The 21,548-nt window shown below is 43.6% G+C and overlaps 1 protein-coding gene, 1 non-coding gene and 1 pseudogene across 2 annotated transcripts in view; all 3 read right to left on the bottom strand.

Moving 5' to 3' along the window:
- Window positions 1–21,548, bottom strand: part of SOD2 (superoxide dismutase 2) — a 43,670-nt gene that overhangs the window by 21,958 nt on the left and 164 nt on the right. The gene's annotated exons all lie outside the window — the stretch shown is intronic.
- LOC103240820 (heterogeneous nuclear ribonucleoprotein H2-like) lies at window positions 5,316–21,454 on the bottom strand (annotated as a pseudogene).
- LOC119625531 (U4atac minor spliceosomal RNA) lies at window positions 14,552–14,675 on the bottom strand. Its single transcript, XR_005241724.1, has one exon. It is a non-coding gene; the product is annotated as a U4atac minor spliceosomal RNA (small nuclear RNA).

Below are 21,548 nucleotides of genomic sequence, written 5' to 3'. Positions count from 1 at the left end.
CAGTGGGGATTTTAGGAGAGAACCTAAATTCCCCTTCTTGCCGGACGATCACCCACCCCCAGTCAGCCCAAGCGTGACCTTTACAGTTAGAAAGTGCTATGCACAGCTGCAGCTTTGGATCTTAAAGACTTCCTGAGTTGTCTTCATTTTTTGAAATTCCTTTAGAAGAGTAACACTAGCTGCTTTGACAGATATATTCCTGCTTCTCCACGGTTTACATTCTCATCACAGTCTCGTGCAGAGGTTCCTTGGCTTCCATTTCATGGCTTCATCCTCCTCTAGGTCCTTGGCTTCCTCTCCATCCAGTTGGAAGAAGGCAAAGAGAGTGAGAAAGGTTGTTGTGGAGTGGAAACATCATATATCCCCTCTGGATTATCTGGAGCTCAGCTACGTGGCCACATTCTGGCCTGTGACCAGGAAGAAGAGGAAATGGATTTGGTGACTATTTGACAAGTCTTTGTCACAAAAAGTTGATTAAGGTTTCTGTAACTGGTAATTAGTAAATGTTAAGATATCAATTAATATCCACAGACTATCAAGAAATGTTATGCCACAATTCTAGTCACTTTCTAAAGAATTTAGACATGCAAGAAATGCATGCTTTAGCTGAATGCCTAGTGACCAGCTGTTAGGATCAATATCTGATCAAATGCAAATATTACCATCAGAGAATGAACTTCTGAAATTCAAGAATGAATCTGAAGTTTTATTAAAACATTTAATAGTAGTTTAAAATTAATTAATTTTAAATACCTGACATAATTTCTCAGCATGTCAGCTGCTAGATTACTGCAGAGGTCATTGCAGAACTATTAGATGAAGTATAAGTGTTGTATGTATTATTGCAAGGGCACAATCCCATATTTATAGTGATTGTGAAACTTATTTTTTCTATTTTTAAATATTAACCATTATACAATCATGGCTGAAAGTTAATTTTAATAATTAAGTTTTATGTACAAAGATAATTATTATGAACTTTTAAAAAACCCAAATAGGGCCAGGCATGGTGGCTCATGGCTGTGATCCCAGCACTTTGGAAGGCTAAGGCGGGTGGATCACTTGAGGTATGGAGTTCAAGACCAGCCTAGCCAACATGGTGAAACCCTATCTCTATTAAAAATACAAAAAAATGTCTGGGCGTGGTGCCTCATGCTTGTAATCCCAGCAATTTGGGAGGCTGAGGCGGGCGGATCACCTGAGGTCGGGAGTTCAAGACCAGCCTGACCAACATGGTGAAACCCCATCTCTACTAAAAATATAAAAATTAGCCGGGCATGGTGGTAGGCACCTGTAACCCCAGCTACTCGGGAGGCTGAGGCAGGAGAATTGCTTGAACCCAGGAGGTGGAGGTTGCAGTGAGCCGAGATTGCGCCACTGCACTCCAGCCTGGGCAACAAGAGTTACACTCCATCTCAAAAAACAAAACAAAAAACAAAAAATACAAAACAATTAGCCAGGAGTGGCGGTGCACGCCTGTAGTCCCAGCTACTCGGGAGGCTGAGGCAGGAGAATTGCTTGAGGCTGGGAGGCAGAGGTTGCAGTGAGCCAACATCACACTACTGCACTCTAGACTGAGCAACAGAACAAGACTTGGTCTCAAAAAAAAAAAAAAAAAAAAAAAAGACCTAAATAGGCTGGGCATGATGGCTCATGCCTGTATTTCAAGTGCTTTTGGTGGCTGAGGTGGGAGGACCGCCTGAGGCCAGGAGTTCAAAACTAGCCTGGGCAACATAGCAAGACTCCATTTCTACAAGAAATAAAAATTAGTCAGACATGGTGGTACTCTCCTGTATTCCTAGCTACTCGGGAGGCTGGGATGGAAGGATCCCTTCAGCCAGGAGTTAGAGGCTGCAGTAAGCTATGATCATTCCACTGCCCTCCAGCCTGGGTGATGGAATGAGACTCTGCTCTCTTTAAAAAAAATAAAAAAGCTAAGTGCAGTGGAAACTTAATAAAGGCCATTAAAAGAGTACGTTATTCGCCAGATAACTTTAGAAAGACCATTATGTCCTTTTGAATCAACAAATGTGTATACGAAGATAAATGATATTAATCAGAATGAGATGTATTTAGCTCAATTTAAAGTTATTGCATAGTATATACACATTTATATTTTAACTGACAGAATTTCGCTGAATATAGAACTTAAGAATATTTTCACCCTACACTATATCTATTGACTATCTAGACATTGATAATAATACAAATGGCATGGCATGTTCATATGACTGATGATGTTAGCCTGGTTGAATATGATGGTAACCTATGCTGTTACATAATCGCTCATCTAGCACAAGGTCAGGGACAGCCCAAATGACATTAAAATTATCACTTGACTCCAGCTTTCCAAAAGTCAAGGCTGAAGTTACATAGATTTTAGAAAACTACCTAGGTCAAAGCTATGCCATGGTTTATCCTTAAAACACTTATTAAATATATATTATCTTTTCTGTGCCTTCTAGTAAGATTCCTGTATAGAGTAGGCACACCTATCTGCTGACATTTATCCTGTGTATCTTGCTCACTCCCTAATTTCAGTGTTTGAGGCCCCCGAACATGCCCTGGCCCTTGCCAATCCCTTCTTTTGGGGCCAGATTCGTGTCTGTGTCCTGGCTTTCACTTACAGTCCTAGATGGAATATAACCAGCTGGTGTGCCACACAGTTCCACCTCCTGCACTCTCTCACTGCTGAGCCCTGCTCGGAGAATGGACCCCTGGAAACATTTGTTTGCCCAAAACATGCCTAAATTTTCCCTGCCTTCTGCCCATAGCCTTAGACAGCCCAGTTTTCCTTATTAAGGAAGCCTCTGGGGCCCTGATCATCTCCACAGCAGCTTCTTTTAGCTGCCTCCTACCCAAATCTGCCCTCATTACCATGTGCTCATTCCCCTGTCAGGGGCAGTGGTACTACTCAAACTTACTGGATCATTTGGCTAATGAAGCATTTTTTTTTCTCTCACTTTTTCCTAGAGAACAAGAACAAAATGTCCTTGCCCTGTATCTAAGGTTTTTTCTACTGAGAGGGAGACTTGTTATTCAGTTCAAAGGTTTATGGGCATAAAATAAGGATGTCCCAAATAAGGGACCTTACTTTTATCATATCAGTCTGATGAGCTTACACATACTTTAGATTACATTCTCTGAAGTTAAGTTGTGCCTTTATGCTGCTAAGCATTTGTAGTGGCTAACACCTGTAATCCCGGTGCTTTGGGAGGTTGAGGCGGGAGGATCCCTTGAAGCCAGGAGTTCAATACCAGCCTGGGCAGCAAAGCGAGACCCTGTCTGTATAAACAATTTTTTTTATTTTTTTGAGACTGAGTCTTACTCTTGTCGCCCAGGATGGAGTGCATTGGTGCAATCTCGGTTCACTGCAACCTCTGCCTCCCGGGTTCAAGCAATTCTTGTGCCTCAGCATCCCAAGGAGCTGGGACTACAGGTGTGCACCACCACAGCTGGCTAATTTCTGTGTTTTAAGTAGATGGGGTTTCACCATGTTGGCCAGGCTGGTCTCAACCTCCCAACCTCAGATGATCTGCCCACATCCTCAGCCTCCCAAAGTGTTGGGATTACAGGTGTGAGCCACCCCGCCACACCTATAAAAAAAAAAAAATATATATATATATAGTTTATAAAAATTTTTTTTTTTAAATCAGCCAGCAGCAATACAGGGAGACCCCATTCCTCCAAAAAAGAAAATAGCCAGGTCTCGTGGTATGCGCCTGTAGTCCCAGTTACTGAGGTTGAGGTGGGAGGATCACTTGAGCCCAGGAGATAGAGGCTGCAGTGTGTTGTGATGGTACCACTGCACTCCAGCCTGGGCAACAGAGTGAGATCCTATCTCAAAAAAAAAAAAAAAAATCCAGGTGTTGTGGTATTTGCCTATAGTCCCAGCTACTCAGGAAGCTAAGGTAGGACTGCTTAAGCCCTGGGGTTCAAGGCTGCAGTGAGCTCTGATTGCACCACTGCACTCCAGTCTGGCAAACAGTGAGACCTCATCTTTGAAAAAAAGGGCTTCTGGCCGGGCGTAGTGGCTCACACCTGTAATCCCAGCACTTTGGGAGGCCGAGGCGGGTGGATCACCTGAAGTTGGGAGTTCAGGACCAGCCTGACCAACATGGAGAAACCCTATCTCTACAAAAAATACAATATAGCCAGGCGTGGTGGTGCATGCCTGCAATCCCAGCTACTTGGGAGGCTGAGGCAGAAGAATAGCTTGAACCTGGGAAGTGGAGGTTGCAGTGGGCCGAGATTGCACCACCGCACTTCAGCCTGGGCAACAAGAGCAAAGGGCTTCTGTTTTTGTATGTACATATGGAAATTCTGTTGTGTGTGTTTCAAGGAGTGGACTTGAAAGCAGCTTACTTCATGCAAGTTGAGGCTTTACTTTTTTTTTTTTTTTTTAAAGGAAGATTTAACAAGTTTCACTTAGTACATTACTTCTAAATGGAAATCACAAGGAAAGATTTAAACAAAAGCCTCAGAATTCCATACAAATGACATGACAAAACTCCTAAAGTATTAGTATTACATCTTAAAATTGTCTCATATCTTAAAAAAAAAAGTAAAAGTATACACTCAAGTGTACACTCACATGCCTTAGAGGATATTAAACCAAAAAGCTAAAATTAACAAACATGCTGAATGTTTTCATTTTGAATCGTATACACAGCCTCTATATTTGAGTTTTACAGAAAAGCATGTTTCTCAACGTGTCTCCAAAATTTTCAATGTATTTGTGGTATAAGAGCAACATTTAATATAAGTGAAACTGCATCAACCTAAATATGCCTACTGCTTAGGTACACTCCTACAACATAACTAACTTGAGGAAAGCTGAAAATTGTTTCAATAGTTATGGTCAATACTGAACTTATTGTTATGTCATAGATGAACGTTTCAGTGTTCGGTGTTCAAAACTACTGAGCTCAAAGTTTTAAAATAATCTTCCACTTTTACAGTAAGCATGTAGTGTCACAAGCCTGTAATGCAAAACTGGTAAACTTTTGCTTGTTTTCTTTAAAAGGAGAGGCCGGGCGCAGTGGCTCACGCCTGTAATCCCACCACTTTGGGAGGCCGAGGCGGGCGGATCACGAGGTCAAGAGATCGAGATTATCCTGGCCAACATGGTGAAACCCCGTCTCTACTAAAAATACAAAAATTGGCTGGGCGTGGTGGTGTGTGCCTGTATTCCCAGCTACTCAGGAAGCTGAGGCAGGAGAATTGCTTAAACCTGGGAGGCAGAGGCTGCAGTGAGCCAAGATCGTGCCACTGCATTCCAGCCTGGCGACACAGAGAGGCTCCATCTCAAAAAAAAAAAAAAAAAAAAAAAAAGAGAAAGAAAGAAGACAAAGAAATAGAAGCTGACTAAGAGTGATCAGAATAAATTATATTTCCCATTTATCCATCATACTGGATATACTAGATGTCCCTCCCATTCTATTCAACTCCCATAAATGCACATCTTTTATATCCGGAGTAGCTCTTTAGTGCTCCTTCTCTATCTGAGCAAGGTTTGACTGACAGTCACTGGGGTTTTCCTCCAGAACGTGGTCATATCCACTCATATTGCTCTGACCACCATAACCACCACTCACACTGCTCTGACCACCATAACCGCCTCTATAACCACCACTCACATTGCTCTGACCACCATAACCACCTCCATCACCACCACTCAGCTGCTCTGACCACCATGACCACCTCCATCACCACGAATCACACTGCTCTGACCACAGTAACCACCACTCATACTGCTCTGATCACCATAACCACCACTCAACTGCTCTGACCACCATAACCACCTTCATAACCACCACTCACACTGCTCTGACCACCATAACCACCACTCACACTGCTCTGACCACCATAACCACCACTCACACTGCTCTGACCACCATAACCACCACTCACACTGCTCTGACCACCATAACCACCACTCACACTGCTCTGACCACCATAACCACCACTCACACTGCTCTGACCACCATAACCACCACTCACACTGCTCTGACCACCATAACCACCACTCACACTGCTCTGACCACCATAACCACCACTCACACTGCTCTGACCACCATAACCACCACTCACACTGCTCTGACCACCATAACCACCACTCACACTGCTCTGACCACCATAACCACCACTCACACTGCTCTGACCACCATAACCGCCTCTATAACCACCACTCACACCGCTCTGACCACCATAACCACCTGCATAACCACCACTCACACTGCTCTGACCACCATAACCACCACTCACACTGCTCTGACCACCATAACCGCCTCTATAACCACCACTCACACCACTCTGACCACCATAACCACCTTCATAACCACCACTCACACTGCTCTGACCACCATAACCACCTGCATAACCACCACTCACACTGCTCTGACCACCATAACCACCACTCAACTGCTCTGACCACCATAACCACCTTCATAACCACCACTCACACCGCTCTGACCACCATAACCACCACTCACACTGCTCTGACCACCATAACCACCACTCATACTGCTCTGACCACCATAACCACCTGCATAACCACCACTTAGCTGTATAACTAGACTGGTTGGATAAGCCCTTCCCTCCCATCATTTAGCTACCATAAGCACCACCACTTGCCCCCGCTGTAGAATTCAAAAAAAGTTCTACAGGCTGGGCGCGGTGGCTCACACCTGTAATCCCAGCACTTTGGGAGGCCGAGGCGGGTGGATCATGAGGTCAGGAGATCAAGACTATCCTGGCTAACACAGTGAAACCCTGTCTCTACTAAAAATACAAAAAAGTAGCCAGGCGTGGTGGCAGGCACCTGTAGTCCCAGCTACTCGGGAGGCTGAGGCAGGAGAATGGCATGAATCCGGGAGGCGGAGCTTGCAGTGAGCCAAGATCGCGCCACTGCACTCCAGCCTGGGTGACAGAGCAAGACTCCAGCTCAAAAAAAAAAAAAAAAAAAAAAAAAAAAAGTTCTACATAGCTGTGATCATAAACCCCCCTACTCCTTCCTGCAGCATTTAAAAAGATCTCCACGTATCTGTGCTGCCTATTAGCTTTGTCTTTTGCCATAGCTGCGACAGTATTTTCGTGAGCAGCAAACTCAACATCTGCCCTATCAGTAAACTCTGTCATTGAGTCCAATTTCAGTATGTACTCTCATGGGGTTAAGAGGTGAACAGAAATTATATCATTCTCAGTGGCTCTGTAAGGTAACCCCCTAGTGTGTACACAGTGCCCTGTGGTGCTCTGGAAACTGGACCCACCATCTCCATATCCATGATCAGACATTCCTGAAAAACAGTAAATGCAGTCTTTTCCAAATCTATCAGACCTACAGCCACATCTATCATTACAGCCACGATAGTCATCATAGCCTCTATACCCTCCACCATAGGGACCCTGCCTCATCCTTTCAAACCCAGCTCCTCTGCCAATGCTATTATATCCTCGGCCAGCCCCTGGCCTATCACTGGGACCCGGCCACTGCACAGCCATGAGCTTGTGAGGGGGATCATAGTAGGTTTGAACTTCAGCTTGGCTATTCTAGAAGATTTCAATGTACCTGTGCCCTGTTCTTTGCCTGTGTTTCTTCAAGGCCTTCTCAGCTACCTCCTGCGAAGCAAACTGCAAAAAGGCTTCCCCTGAAAGTCCACTCGCAGTGTTAATCCATTTGGCACAATTTACAACCCTGAAAAGAAATGAACCACCTCTTCCTTGCTACAGCCACACGGAAGTCCCCTAAGCCAGACGAAGCCATCACTGGCAGTATCAGGGCTATTCAGACCTGTGTACTTCAATACCCAATCCATTTCAACACTGTTAGACTTGAATACTTCAGCGTATCTGCGTCCCATAGTTTCTCTGTCTTCAAAGCCAATTTCGCTTCATCTGCAGATTCAAGTTCAACAAAATGCCTCACCACTTGGTCTGCCTTCTCTGATGTAGATGTAACAAATATCTGATGTGCCATTTTGTATTTTGCAATCAGGGAAGTGCATCACTTCATCGGCTGAGCAGGACCAGGGTAGGCCCCTGACCTTTACCACGAACCCCTCCCTGCCTTCCATGCTCAGCATCGTGGCGACTGTTCAGCTCTTGGTGGCAAGTTTGGCTGAATGCAATTTTGGTGTAGTGGGCAATTTTCCTCCTTCTGCCTTCAAATGGGCTATAGTGAGATGACAACCAGAACTACTTATGCTCACATAAGCAAGTGATCACATGAGCACAGCAGCTTTACCTCTTATCTGTGCTGCCATCTAACTTCTCTGTGCCTCTGCTGTCCCATCTGTCACACGAGACTAATGCAGGCCCTCACTTCCCTAGATGTTGGGTTGTGAGGACCAAAGAAACATCATTCCCCGTCTCTTTCTCTGCCCATACCTTTTCCTCTATTCTTTTCCCCTCCAGAAACCCAATGACCTTGGACTTCCGTAAGTCCTGCACTGGTTGACACATTACATACTGATTCTTCCCTCTTAGGGAAGATGTGCCTAGCTTCCATTGGGAACAGACCAGCACATTCCATCAGTCCCTTTTCCTGACTGTACATTCCCTACTTCACTCCCAGGCTCAGCAGCACAGCCTCTAGATGTTTTGTTCTTGTTTCATCACCAGGCGGTGCTCTTTCCCACAGTACTATAAAGCAATTCCTATTTTTCACTTTGCTGAAAAGGTGTGCCGAATGACTGCAATTCTGTGCGCCCAGATTATGATAAGCCTACCCTGGTGTCCTGCCTAATTAATCACATCACAGCCCACTGGCATTTTCATCAGGAGCCTTTGCTTGAGTGGATGGGAGCAGGCTACAGATTCTTCTCTGTTGTCTGGCTGGAGTAGAGCAGTTACTGTCTAAAGGTTTTCTGTCTTGGTAGACTGCCTCCTTTCCTGGACCTTTAGTTATACATAAGAGGCTTTTGCTGGGGGCTGTTTTTGGTCTATGCTTGTTGATGTTTACAGATTGCTGGCTTCTGGGATATATGAAGCAAAAACGAAACACAGGGAGTCACTCCTGTGTCAGTCCTTGGATCCTGAAATCCATAGCCAGTTTGCCTTTTAGTCTTCTTCTGCTTGTTTTACATATAATACTCAGGATTTTCAGCCGTACTTGGTGAGAGGAACATGGCAAAGTATGTCTACTTCATTTTCCCAGGAGTGGAAATCTCCCAGAACTGTGCTTAGAAAAGGCTTGTTGTGTAGGAGACGGTTTTGATGGGAAGCAAAGATGGGTGGCAGAGGACCAACTAGGGGGCGACTGTTAGTCAACAAGAAAAGCTGAAGACCTGGATTGGCCAGCAGCACTGGGAGAAAACTATTTAAAGGTTAACAAAGACAGGGAAGAGCAACAAAAACAAGCCTAACAGGCAGTCAATGTGGTCCACAGTAGAACCATTGCTTAAGGCAGAATTCCTCTGGCAGAAATACAGATTTGCAATTTGCAGCTTGTCAACAGGCACGTAGTTTTTGAATGGACTGTCTCCTGTTCTAGTGGGTCTTTAATTTGTGGGGAACAAAAAACTGTCCTTTTAAAAACTGAAGAGATTTGACTGAGTGTTCAACCAAACAAGATCTTACTGTTGCATCCATAAGGTTAAACATAATTAGCAAGCATCAGAGGCAAACAGAATAGCATTTTCAAAAGTTCTGAAAATACGCCAGGCATGGTGGCTCACGCCTGTAATCTTAACACTTTGGGAGGTGAGCCCAGGAGTTTGAGATCAGCCTGGGCAACATAGTGAGACTCCTGTTTCCACAAAAAATGCAAAAATGAGCTGGGTGTGGTAGGTCACACCTGTAGTCCCAGCTACTTGGGGGGCTGAGGTGGGAGTGTTGCTTGAGCCCAGGAGGTGGAGACTGCAGTGAACCGAGATCACACCACCGGACTGCAGTCTGGGTAACAGAGTTAGACCCTGTCTCAAGAGAAAAAAAAAAAAAGTTCTGAAAATAAAATGCTTCAAGACCCTTATATTTTTATTGTAGCTAGCTTTTTGTCTTATAAAAGTTCGGTTTTCTGAAATGAATAATGACTTCTAAATTTTTGCTTTATTAAATTATAAAACAAGGGCTATGTACATCATAATGTAAAAACAACAACAATAAAGCAAAGTGTCACAGAAAAACCTCGTTTTGCTGGCACTTCTCCATTTTATTTCACCTGTTTATCATATAAATGCCCTTCCTAACTAAGTTAGAATGTGTTTGGCTATGGGTAACAGGAATCCTGATGAACAGGGTTTTAAATATAAGGACATATCTGTTTTACCTAATAAAAAGCCCAAGAACTGGCAGTCCCTTGGTGAGATTGGAAGATTAACAGGGTCATCGAGGATCCAGGGACTTTCCATTCTTGACTCTGAATTCCCAGCAGCCTGCTTTCATTTTCCAACTTGTTGCCTCATCATCATAAGATGGTTTCTATAGGCGCAAGCATCACAGCCTCTCACAGCCTAGTAAGAGACAAGGAAGGGAGGGAGGGGGAAAACATTTCACCTTGTGTGCCTCTCTCTTCTCAGGAAGGAAAATTTTTCTCAGAAACCCTGAGAGATTTCCTCTGATCCCAGTCAGAACTGCTCAACTGTCCAACTCTGCCTGCAAGAAGACTGAGCACCACCACTATTTGGTAAAGACCATGATAGCCATGGTTACCTTAGACCACGGGTTCTCATCAAGGGTATGATGGGAGGGGGCAGTACTGAAAATATAGAAAGGGACACTTTCAGTTGTCACATAAACAGAGAGGTGCTATTGGTATCTAGTGGGTTGGTCTGGGGATGCTAAATGTCCACAAAATACTTTTCACACACACACAAATTGTCTTGTCCAAAAACAACAGCACACTTGTTGAGAAACACTGGCTTACAACGGCCGTAATTCATCTCCTGGCCTGAAGACACTATGACTCAAACACAATTTAGAAGTTCCTAGATTGTGCAAGAGGAGGAACATGGCTCCCAGTAGTGTGTACTGGGATGTTGGAAGGAGTACAGCAACGCCTAGTCATTCTGGCATGCTAAATCCTTTTCAGAAAGCTGCTGTTATTTGTACCGAATGGGCAACCAGGAAAGAATTACAGGGATCAGGACAGGGAAATTACATGCAAAGTGTGCCTTTATTTTTCCCAATAAAGGGATTTTTTTCCAGTAGCTGGACAAGCCTGTTTCCAAGAATAATTGACTCTTGAGTTACCCATACCTCTGTTACCTCTGTTGACTAATGGATGCTCCTCATTCCCACCAAGGAGTTCAGAATGTTTAAAACCTAATTCTATATTTATTTTTTTACTATTATTATTTTAGAATTAGAGACAGAGTATAAAATTATTTATAAAATAATTTATAGTCATAATATTGTTTTTAATGGACACATAATAATTGTACATATTCTGGAGTATACTGTGATGTTTCCATACATGTATACAATGTGTCATGATGAAATCAGGGTAATTGGCACATCTATCACTTCAAATACCTATTATTTCTTTGTTTGAAAATATTCAAAATCTGCTCTTCTATTTGAAAATATACAATAAATTGCTGGTTATTATAGTTACCCTATAGTGCTGTAGAACACTAGCACTTATTCCTCCCATCTAGCTGTACTCTTGTATCTGTTAATAACCTCTGGCTGTCCCCTCCCTACCCCCACCCTTTCCAGCCTCTAGTAACCACTATTCTACTCTCTACTTCTATGAGATCAACTTTTTTAGCTTTCACATATCAGTGAGAACATGCAGTATTTCTCTTTCTGTGTTTGGCTTATTTCACTTAATATAATGTCTTCCTGTGGCTAAATAGTATTCTTACATATATACATGGATATGTACATGTATATATATACACACCGCATTTTCTTTTTCTTTTTCTCTCCTTTTCTCTTTCTTTCTGGGATAGGGTCTCTCCCCTCTGTCACCCAGGCTGGAATGCAGAGGTGCCTTCATAGCTCACTACAGCCTTGAACTCCTGGGCTCATGAATTCTTCTCACCTCAGCATCCCAAGTAGCTGGGACTACAGGCACACACCACCATGCCTGGCTAATTTTTATTTTTTTTTAGAGATGGGGTCTTACTTTGTTGCCCAGGCTGGTCTCAAACCCTCCTTGAGCAATTCTCCCACTTCAGCCTCCTAAAGTGCTGGGATAACAGAAATGAGCCACCATGCCTGGCCATATATACCACATTTTCCTTATCCATTCATCTGTTGATGGACACTTAGACTGAGTCTTTATCTTGACTATTGTGAATGGTGCTGCAACATACACGAGAACGCAGATATCTCATCAACATATGAATTTCTGAAATAGTATTTTAATAATAGCCTAGTAAAAATTATAAAAACCTACTTAATTTTTTAAAAAAAAAACTTAGAATGTCAGAAGTCTTTGTCGTCTGCAGAGAAAATGAAGACTAAACATTATTAGCTTTAATTATAATTTAAAAGATCTAAATGTTCACTAAATCTGAAAGATTAGATACATTGGGTTGATATGCTGCATTGCTGCTCACAGTAAAATCACATAAGTCGGTGTAAAATCCGCTAGATTAGAAAAAGAAGACTAGGAAGTTTGGTTTGCCTTCCCTATCTGTAAAACCACAAATCTCTATGCTTGACACAAACTAAGGTAAATAAATGTTTCTTAGGCTAATTGCTAATGGTGAATAGGAGATAACTTGGCATAGAAGAGGAGAAAGAGCATTCCAGACAGAAAGAATGGACCCAGCAGAGGTACTAACTGGTGAAACAGCACGACATGGTCATAGTCATACCAGATGTGAGTTCTTGAGAGCACTGTGGATTAACATTAATGTTTTTAACCAACAACTCTGATCTCTTCAGGATCCCTGGATTTCTGGGTGCCAATACCAAAAGCTAGACTTACTGCAAAATTTTTTTTTTCCTCTGTACTTCTGCAATAGATGGAATGTTTGCATCCACCCAAAATTCATGTTGAAATCTTAATCCCTAATGTGGAGGTAGGTGGTGAGGCCCTTGGAAGGTGATTAGGTCATGAAGGTAGGGCCTTCAGGAATGAGATCAGTGCCTTTATAAAAGGGATCTCATAGAGCTCTCTTTTCCTGTTTTCACCACGTAAGAGATAAGAGAAGTTAGCTGGCGCGGTGGCCCATGCCTGCAATCCCAGCACTTTGGGAGGCCGAGGCGGGTGGATCACGAGGTCAGGAGCTCAAGACCGGCCTGGCCAACATGGTGAAACTCTGTCTCTACTGTCTCTACCCATGACTCTAGCCGAGCATGGTGGCACGTGCCTGTAATCCCAGCTACTCAGGAGGCTGAGGTGGGAAAATCGTTTGAACCAAGGAGGCAGAGGTTGTAGTGAGCCCAGATCCGGAGAGGTGGCTTGCGCCTGTGGTCCAAGCAACTGGAGAGGCTGAGACAGGAGGATCACCTGAGCAAAGGAGGCGGAGTCTGCAGTGAGCCAAGATCGTGCTACCTCACTTCGGCCTGGGCAACAGAGCAAGACCCTTTCTCAAAAAGAAAAAAAAAAAAGTTATAGGCTAAGTATTAGGCTTATGGCAAAGAAGTGGCCAATTCACTTAATCTCAATCTAACTCAGTATTATGTTTTGTTTTGTTTTTTGAGACAGAGTCTTGTTCTGTCCCCCAGGTTGGAGTGCAGTCACGCGATCTCAGCTCACTGAAACCTCCATTTCCTGGGTTCTAGAGATTCTCCTGCCTCGGCCTCCCGAGTAGTTGGGATTACAGGCGTGCACCGCCACACCCGGCTAATTTTTGTATTTTTAGTAGAGACAGGGTTTCACCATGTTGGCCAGGCTGGTCTCGAACTCCTGACCTCAAGTGATCCACCCACCTTGGCCTCCCAAAGTGCTAGGATTACAGGCGTGAGACACGATGCCCAGCCTTGTTTTTTTTTTTTCTTTTTTGGGGTGGTGGCGGGGGACAGAGTCTCGCTCCCTCTCCCAGGCTGGAGTGCAGTGGCACGATCTCGGCTCACTGCAACCTCTACCTCCCGCGTTCAAGTGAATCTCCTGTCTCAGTCTCCTGAGTAGCTGGGATTACAGGCGCCCACCACCACGTCCGGCTAATTGTGTGTGTGTGTGTGTGTGTGTGTGTGTGTGTGTGTGTGTATACATATATATATGTAGCCTGTAGAATGATACTTTGATGGCATTTCCCAGCAATCTTTCATCTAAAGGTTTTAAAGTCCATTGACAGTCCTTGTCTGAGTCAATTATTTCATTAAGGTTTGCATCATGGTTATTTTCTAATTCTATATTTTATTCTATACTTATTAGCTGGCATCCTATACTAGAATTTTTCTTCATCAACTGGGGATAAACCACATTTTTTATTTTTAAAAAATGTAAATATATGTATATATATATTTAGTAGAGACCGAGTTTCACCATGTTGGCCAGGCTGGTCATGAACTCTTGACCTCAAATGATCCACCTACCTCAGCCTCCTAGAGTGTTGGGATTACAGACGTGAGCCACCGTGCCCAGCCTGTATGTACTTTTTAATACACTAATATGTAAATAACTTCGTGTGTGTGTGGGAAAGCAGTTTCTCATTTTCCCAAAAATTGCACTAAGGTAAAGCACAGCTCTAGTTGATTTCAGTGTTGTGCAGGAGTTAGTGGTACTGCCCTCACTAGGCACTCATTGAACAGTAGCACAAACCCAAGAAATGGATGGTTGTAAGTAACTTTCATCATGTACTGATACTTCATTCGAAATGGTGACTTGAAGCTGGTTAGATATTGAAACTGAGACTATAGTATGCCTAACTCAGCTGCTCAATATTTATTGCTTATAGTCTTATGACTTTTTTTTGAATAATTATCTTTGCTAGTACTATTAGATTTGCATGACAACCCTTTCTCTTGTATTTTCTGTAAACTGGAGGTTGTCCCACTATTACTGATACTAAATTTGATGGGTTGGTTCAAATGGTGACCACCAGATGGCTCCACTATACAGGTGTATTTTATCTTTTTTTTTTTTGAGAGTCTTGCCCTGTCGCCCAGGCTGTAGTGCAATGGCGTGATCTTGGCTCGGTGCAACCTCCACTCCTGGGTTCAAGTGATTCTCCTGCCTTCAGCCTCCCAAGGAGCTGGAACTACAGGCGCATGCCACTGCGCCCAACTAATTTTTTTTTGTATTTTTATTTTAATTTACTTTTTATTTATTTATTTTTATTTATTTTTTTTGAGACGGAGTCTCACTCTGTCACCTAGGCTGGAGTGCAGCGTCACAAGCTCGGCTCGCTGCAAGCTCTGCTTCCCGGGTTCACGCCATTCTCCTGTCTCAGCCTTCCAAGTAGCTGGGACCACAGGCGCCCGCCATCACGCCCAGCTAATTTTTTATATTTTTAGTAGAGACGGGGTTTCACCGTGTTAGCCAGGATGGTCTCAATCTCCTGACCTCGTGATCTGCCCACCTCGGCCTCCCAAAGTGCTGGGATTACAGGCATGAGCCACTGCGCCTAGCCTATTTATTTATTTATTTATTTATTTATTTATTTTTGAGGTGGAGTTTTGCTCTCGTTGCCCAGGCTGGAGTGCAATGGCGCGATCTTGGCTCACCACAACCTCCACCTCCCGAGTTCAAGCGATTCTCCTGCCTCAGCCTCCTTAGTAGCTGGGAGTATAGGCATGCGCCACCACGCCCGGCTAATTTTGTATTTTTAGTAGAAATAGGGTTTCTCCATGTTGGTCAGGCTGGTCTCAAACTCCCAACCTCAGGTGAGCCGCCTGCCTTGGCCTCCCAAAGTGCTGGGATTACAAAGATGAGCCACTGTGGCTTTTTTTTTTTTTTTTTTTTTTGGTATTTTTAGTAGAGATGGGGGTTTCACTACATTGGCCAGGTTGGTCTTGAACTCCTGACCTTGTGATCTGCCTGCCTCGGCCTCCCAAAGTGTTGAGATTACAGGCGTAAGCCAGCACACCCAGCCTGTAATTTCTTTTACAATTAGGTAAGTAGCCTGTAGAATGATACTTTTATGGCATTTCCCAGCAGTCTTTCATCTAAAGGTTTTAAAGTCCATTGATAGTCCTTGTCTGAGTCAATTATTTCATTAAGGTTTGCATCATGGTTATTTTCTGATTCTATATTTTATTCTATACTTATTAGCTGGCATCCTATAGTAGAGTTTTTCCTCATCAACTGGGGATAAACCACATTCTTTATTAAAAAAACAACAACAACAAAAAACAGGGTAGGTTGGGAGCAGTGGCTCATGTCTGTATTCCCAATGCTTTGGGAGGTTGAGGTGGGAGCAACACTTGAGCCCAGGAGTTCAATACCAGCCTGGGCAACATAGCAAGACCCAATCTCTAAAAAAACCCAAAAAAAAGCAAAAACACTTAGCCAGGTATGGTGGTGAGCACCTGTAGTCCCAGCTTCTGAGGAAGAAGGAGGATCACTTGAGACCAGGAGGTCAAGGCTACAGTGAGCCATGTTCGTGCCACTGCACTCCAGTCTGGATGACAGAGCAAGACTCTGTCTTAAAAACAAAAACAAATGAAACAAAAAACAAACAGGGTAAATGCTATCTCCCTTTAATAACTAATTTTCAGAGTATCGAATTGATGTAATAGACACTACTAATGAGGGAAAAATAGTTTCCCTCTTCTTATTCTCTCTTCTCTGTACTAGATAGCAGATTTTTATTTATTTAGTACTTGCAATCAATTGTATTCATTTTCTTTTTGACGCTAAAACTGCCCTAAATTTGGCCTGTGGGAGATCCTTCAAGCTGGCTCCCTGTCTCTAAATTTATTTTTGAGAGACTGAAAATACAAATGGAAAATGGCCAGAATATACATAAAAGCAGAATTCTGACCCATTACCTGCAACAACTAGCCCAGTATACCAACCACCTATCTACCATAAGTGCTGTCCTCCCAGCCTGAAAGCCAAACCTGCTATCAACCAGACTTGTAGGAAATCAGACTCTATCTCTGGTAGCAATCCAGGAAGCTAAATAATAACTTCTATGACAATCAGCTCAAAATGGCCAGGACTTGATTAAAAATTGATAGCTTCCCTAATTTTTGTCCCCATTTCTAGCTTATGACCATTCACAGAAAACCAAATATCCTCCTTTAACCAAGCCCACAGGATGCCAACTTGCAGTTAGCTTCCAGCTTCCCCATGCCAACAGCTTCCGATCAGGCATACCTGTGAAACCTTTCCTTTGGTCCACTGTAAAGCTTTCCCACTCCTCTGCATGCCTTTGAACCTCTGCCAAAACATAAGGGATGGTAGCTGACTCCCTTGCTACGGCAAGTTCTCAACAGACTTTGCTTTTCTCATTTGGTTTGCAATAAAATGCATCCTTTATAGTGACACAATTTGATGAATTTTATATACATCCCCATTAACCATGACACAGAACATTTCCATCACCCCCAAAAGTTCTCCCATTTTCCTTTCCAGTCAATTCCTTCTCTCTTCCCCTCCTAGTCAACCACTGATCTGTCTTTCACTATGGATTAGTTTTGTTTGTTCTCCTAAATACAGCTGGCATAGCCTCATTGGTCTAAGCACTTCCTTTACATTCAGGCACAATGAAATACCTGGCTCATCTTGTACTTTTCCCATCCCAGAGCTGGAATCAGCCAATTCTCCAAAGGAGCTCTGGATCTTTTTAGTGGGAAATGGAATTTAGAAACCAAGATCTGGGTGTTAGATGTGCTCACTGTTACTGTAGGGTGACCATGTCTGTACATCCTGGTTCACCTGGGACTCTTCCAGTTTTAACCTGAAAGTTCAGCATCCAGAGAAAACCCCTCTGTCTGTGGCAAACTGGAACAACTGGTCGCCCTAGTGCTTCTAGGCCCTTTCAGTCCACAGAACTAGGACATTATTTTTTTTTTGCAGTTTAACTTTTTTTTCCTTTTTCTTTTCTTTTTTTTTTTCTTTTTGATAGGGTCTATTGCCCAAGCCGGAGTGCAATGGTGATATCACAGCTCACTGTAACTTTAAACTCCTGGGCTCAATTGGGCCCCTCGCCTTAGCCTCCCAAGTAGCTAGGCCTATAGGCACAGGTTACCACCCCTGGCTATTTTATTATTTTGTATTTTGTAGAGACAAGATCTCACTGTGTTGCCCAGGCTGGTCTTGAACTCCTAGGCCACTTTGGCTTCCCAAAGCACTGGGATTCAAGGTATGTGCCACGGCACCCAGCCCTCCAGTTTAAACTCAATATTACAGACTTTTTTTTTCCGAACTTCTTAAAAAATTTTTTTTTTTTTTTGAGACGGAGTCTCGCTCTGTCGCCCAGGCTGGAGCACAGTGGCTGGATCTCAGCTCACTGCAAGCTCTGCCTCCCGGGTTTACGCCATTCTCCTGCCTCAGCCTCCCGAGTAGCTGGGACTACAGGCGCCCGCCACCTCGCCCAGCTATTTTTTTTGTATTTTTTTAGTAGAGATGGGGTTTCACCGTGTTAGTCTCCTGACCTCATGATCCGCCCATCTTGGCCTCCCAAAGTGCTGGGATTACAGGCTTGAGCCACCGCGCCCGGCCTAAAATTCTTTATATTAGTTTTCTTACCCCCGAGGATCAATGAACTTCTTAAAAATTGTTTTAAATTTTTTTAAAAATGGAGACAGATCTTGCTACGTTGCCCAGGCTGGTCTCAAACTCCTGGACTCTTACGATCTTCCCACCTTGGCCTACCAAAGTGCTGGGATTACAGGCATCAGACACCCGGCCCTCTTCTGAACTTCTTTGATCTTGCATTTGTATCTCATTTTCTCATACACTGCAAGTCTTTGTACACAGTAACATTAAAATACTTATGTTATCCTACCATATGCAGTACAGTTTCAAAACCACAGTAACAATGTTACCATTAATCATAGATCAGTGAAGCTGAAAGCTCCTTTGCACTTTTTTCATCCTTAGGATACACAGTTGACCCTTGAACAACACTAGTTTGAACAGCCAGGGTCCACTTATATGTGGATTTCTTTTTACCCAAACACAGTGGGGCCAGGGACGGTGACTCACACCTATAATCCTGGCATTTTAGGAGGCTAGGTGGGAGGATCACTTGAGCCCAGGAGTTCAAGACCAGTCTAGGCAACATAGCGCTCTACAAAAAAACAGAAAAAAATTACCTAGATGTGGTGGCACATGTCTGTGGTCCCAGCTACTCGGGAAGCTGAGATGGGAGGACTGCTTGAGCCCAGGAAGTCAAAGCTGTAGTGAGCCGTGATCGTACCACTGCACTCCAGCCTGGATGACAGTCAGACCCTGTTCTCAAAAAAGAAAAAAAAAAGAAAAGCAATGGAAGGAAAGGAAGAAAGGGAAGGAGGGAGAGAGGGAGGGAGGGAAGGAGGGCAGGAAGAAGAGAGAGAGAGAAAGAAAAAAGAAAAGAAAAAGAAAGAGAAGGAAGGAAGAAAACAAAGCAGAAGTACAGCAGGATGCAAAACATGCCTATACAAAGAACCAACTTTCCCTATGCTCAGGTCTGGGACTTTAGTATGCAGATTTCTGTATATGCTCCCAGAAGGTCCTAGATCCAATCTCCTGCATATAAGGAAAGACTACACTATCTCAACACAGATACACTACTAGAGTACTGTGTTCAAAACCTCGGAGGCGCCAGTGGTGGTGGCTCACACCTGTAATCCCAGCACTTTGGGAGACCAAGGCAGGCAGATCACCTGAGGTCAGGAGTTTGAGACCAGTCTGGCCAACATGGTGAAACCCCATCTCTACTAAAAATACAAAAATCAGCAGGGGATGATGGCACATGCCTATAATCCCAGCTACTCAGGAGGCTGAGGTGGGAGAATCGCTTGAACCCAGGAGGCAGAGGTTGCAGTGAGCTGAGATTACACCACTGCACTCCAGCCTGGGCAACACAGTGAGACTGTCTCCAAAAAAAAAAAAAAAGCCCCAAAGAATAATTATTTTTTCTGTGTATCGCTAGTTGTATTAGTTAAGTTCATTTGTTTCTATTTGCTTTCAACCTTAGGATTTATTTTGTTTTCTTTTTTATTTACTTTTTGGCTATGTAAAACTAAAAATTCAAAGATAGAGAAGTCTTGTCTCCCCTCCACTCTTTCCCACCATTCTTTATAGGTAACTATTTTAAGTTTCAAGGATATCCTTCCAATTCCTCCCCCAAAATAAGCATATATATATATAAATATTCATATTAAATATATTTTTATATATTTAAGTAAATAGATAAAAGCATATATGCTTATTTTTGCTTTTGAATAAAGTGAATACTTAATATACTTAAGTATTTAAGTGAATACTTGATATAACCTGAGACTCATTTCAAAGCAATACATGATTATTTTATGAATCTTTTTAATGGCTGCACTGTATTCTACTGTATGGATGCACCATTCCCAATCAGTTCTCTATTAATGGATATTTGGGTTATCCCTAACTTTTGCTATGACAGCACTGCAATAACCTTGTGTACCTATTGTTTCCATGTGTGGAGCTGTACCTTCAGAATAAGGTTAGGGTTAGAAGTATAACTTCAAGGTATAAAAAAAAACACAAGTAATTCTGAACTCGACAGAACTTGAACCATTTTTCCATTCCCACCAGGAAAGGCAATTTCAATGTGTATTTCCATTGTAAGTGAGGTGGAGCGACTTTCTATGTTCATGAGGAACACAGAATTACATAGAACATAAAAAATGACTGTATTTTTTCTGAGAATCATCTGTTCATGTCCTTCCCCATTTTCCCCTTTGGCTTTTGGACTTTTTGTTTTCAATTTTTGAGAGCTCTTGTGATACAAGTTGCAAAGATTTTCTCCAGACTGATCTGATTCACTGGGAACACACTATGACCACCTGGAGTGTACTTTAATCTTATCCTAATAGATCACCTCACTACAAGACACTCCTTTGAGGATGAACAGGTTCGAGAAAGCCGGCTAAGGACAGACCAATCAAAAGAATTACGTGCTCCTCTAGTAAGTGTTTAGAGACTGCTTCTCCAGGTAACACCGCCGTTACTCGGCGGTCCAGATGGCACAGTCTTGCTTCAGGGAGTCTACTCCACTTGCAGGACCTCTTTGGTTGGGTTCACTAAACCTCACAGGGCCGCCTTCCCCACGTTCGAGTTAGCAAGGAGCCCTCGGCGTCGCGGACACAGCGCAACCTCCGACGCCAGAGAACAATAGCTCCTTGATGCGTCTCCAGAGATGTCAAGGAGGAACGAACCCAGCGGCCAGGAGGCTGCGCCTCACGACTGAAGAGAGAGAGGACATCGGATTCTAAGTTCCCAAAACTTACAGGTGAGCTTCTGCTAAGAGCAAAAGCCCGCGGCTCGCCGCCCAACGCTTCTCTCCTGAGGTGGCACCTGGTTCTCCGGCACGCGGAAGCATCACGGATGAGCATCGCGAATACAAAGCGGCCAATCACGCGCCGCCTTCGCCCAGATCCCTCCGCACGAGGCCGCCCCCGCAGCCGCAGGTGGCCCCGGCGAGTACGTCCACCTTCCCTTCCCGTGATGCCCCGGGTCTGACCTCCGACCTCGCTGGCCCGCCCCTCCCTTCGGCCGCTTCGCTTACCGCGCTAGCTGAGCT

The sequence above is a fragment of the Chlorocebus sabaeus genome, chromosome 13 (genome assembly GCF_047675955.1).
Source record: "Chlorocebus sabaeus isolate Y175 chromosome 13, mChlSab1.0.hap1, whole genome shotgun sequence".
Taxonomy (NCBI): domain Eukaryota; kingdom Metazoa; phylum Chordata; class Mammalia; order Primates; family Cercopithecidae; genus Chlorocebus; species Chlorocebus sabaeus.
Note: the sequence above shows the minus strand (reverse complement) of the source record. Positions and strands in the feature narration are given on the sequence as shown.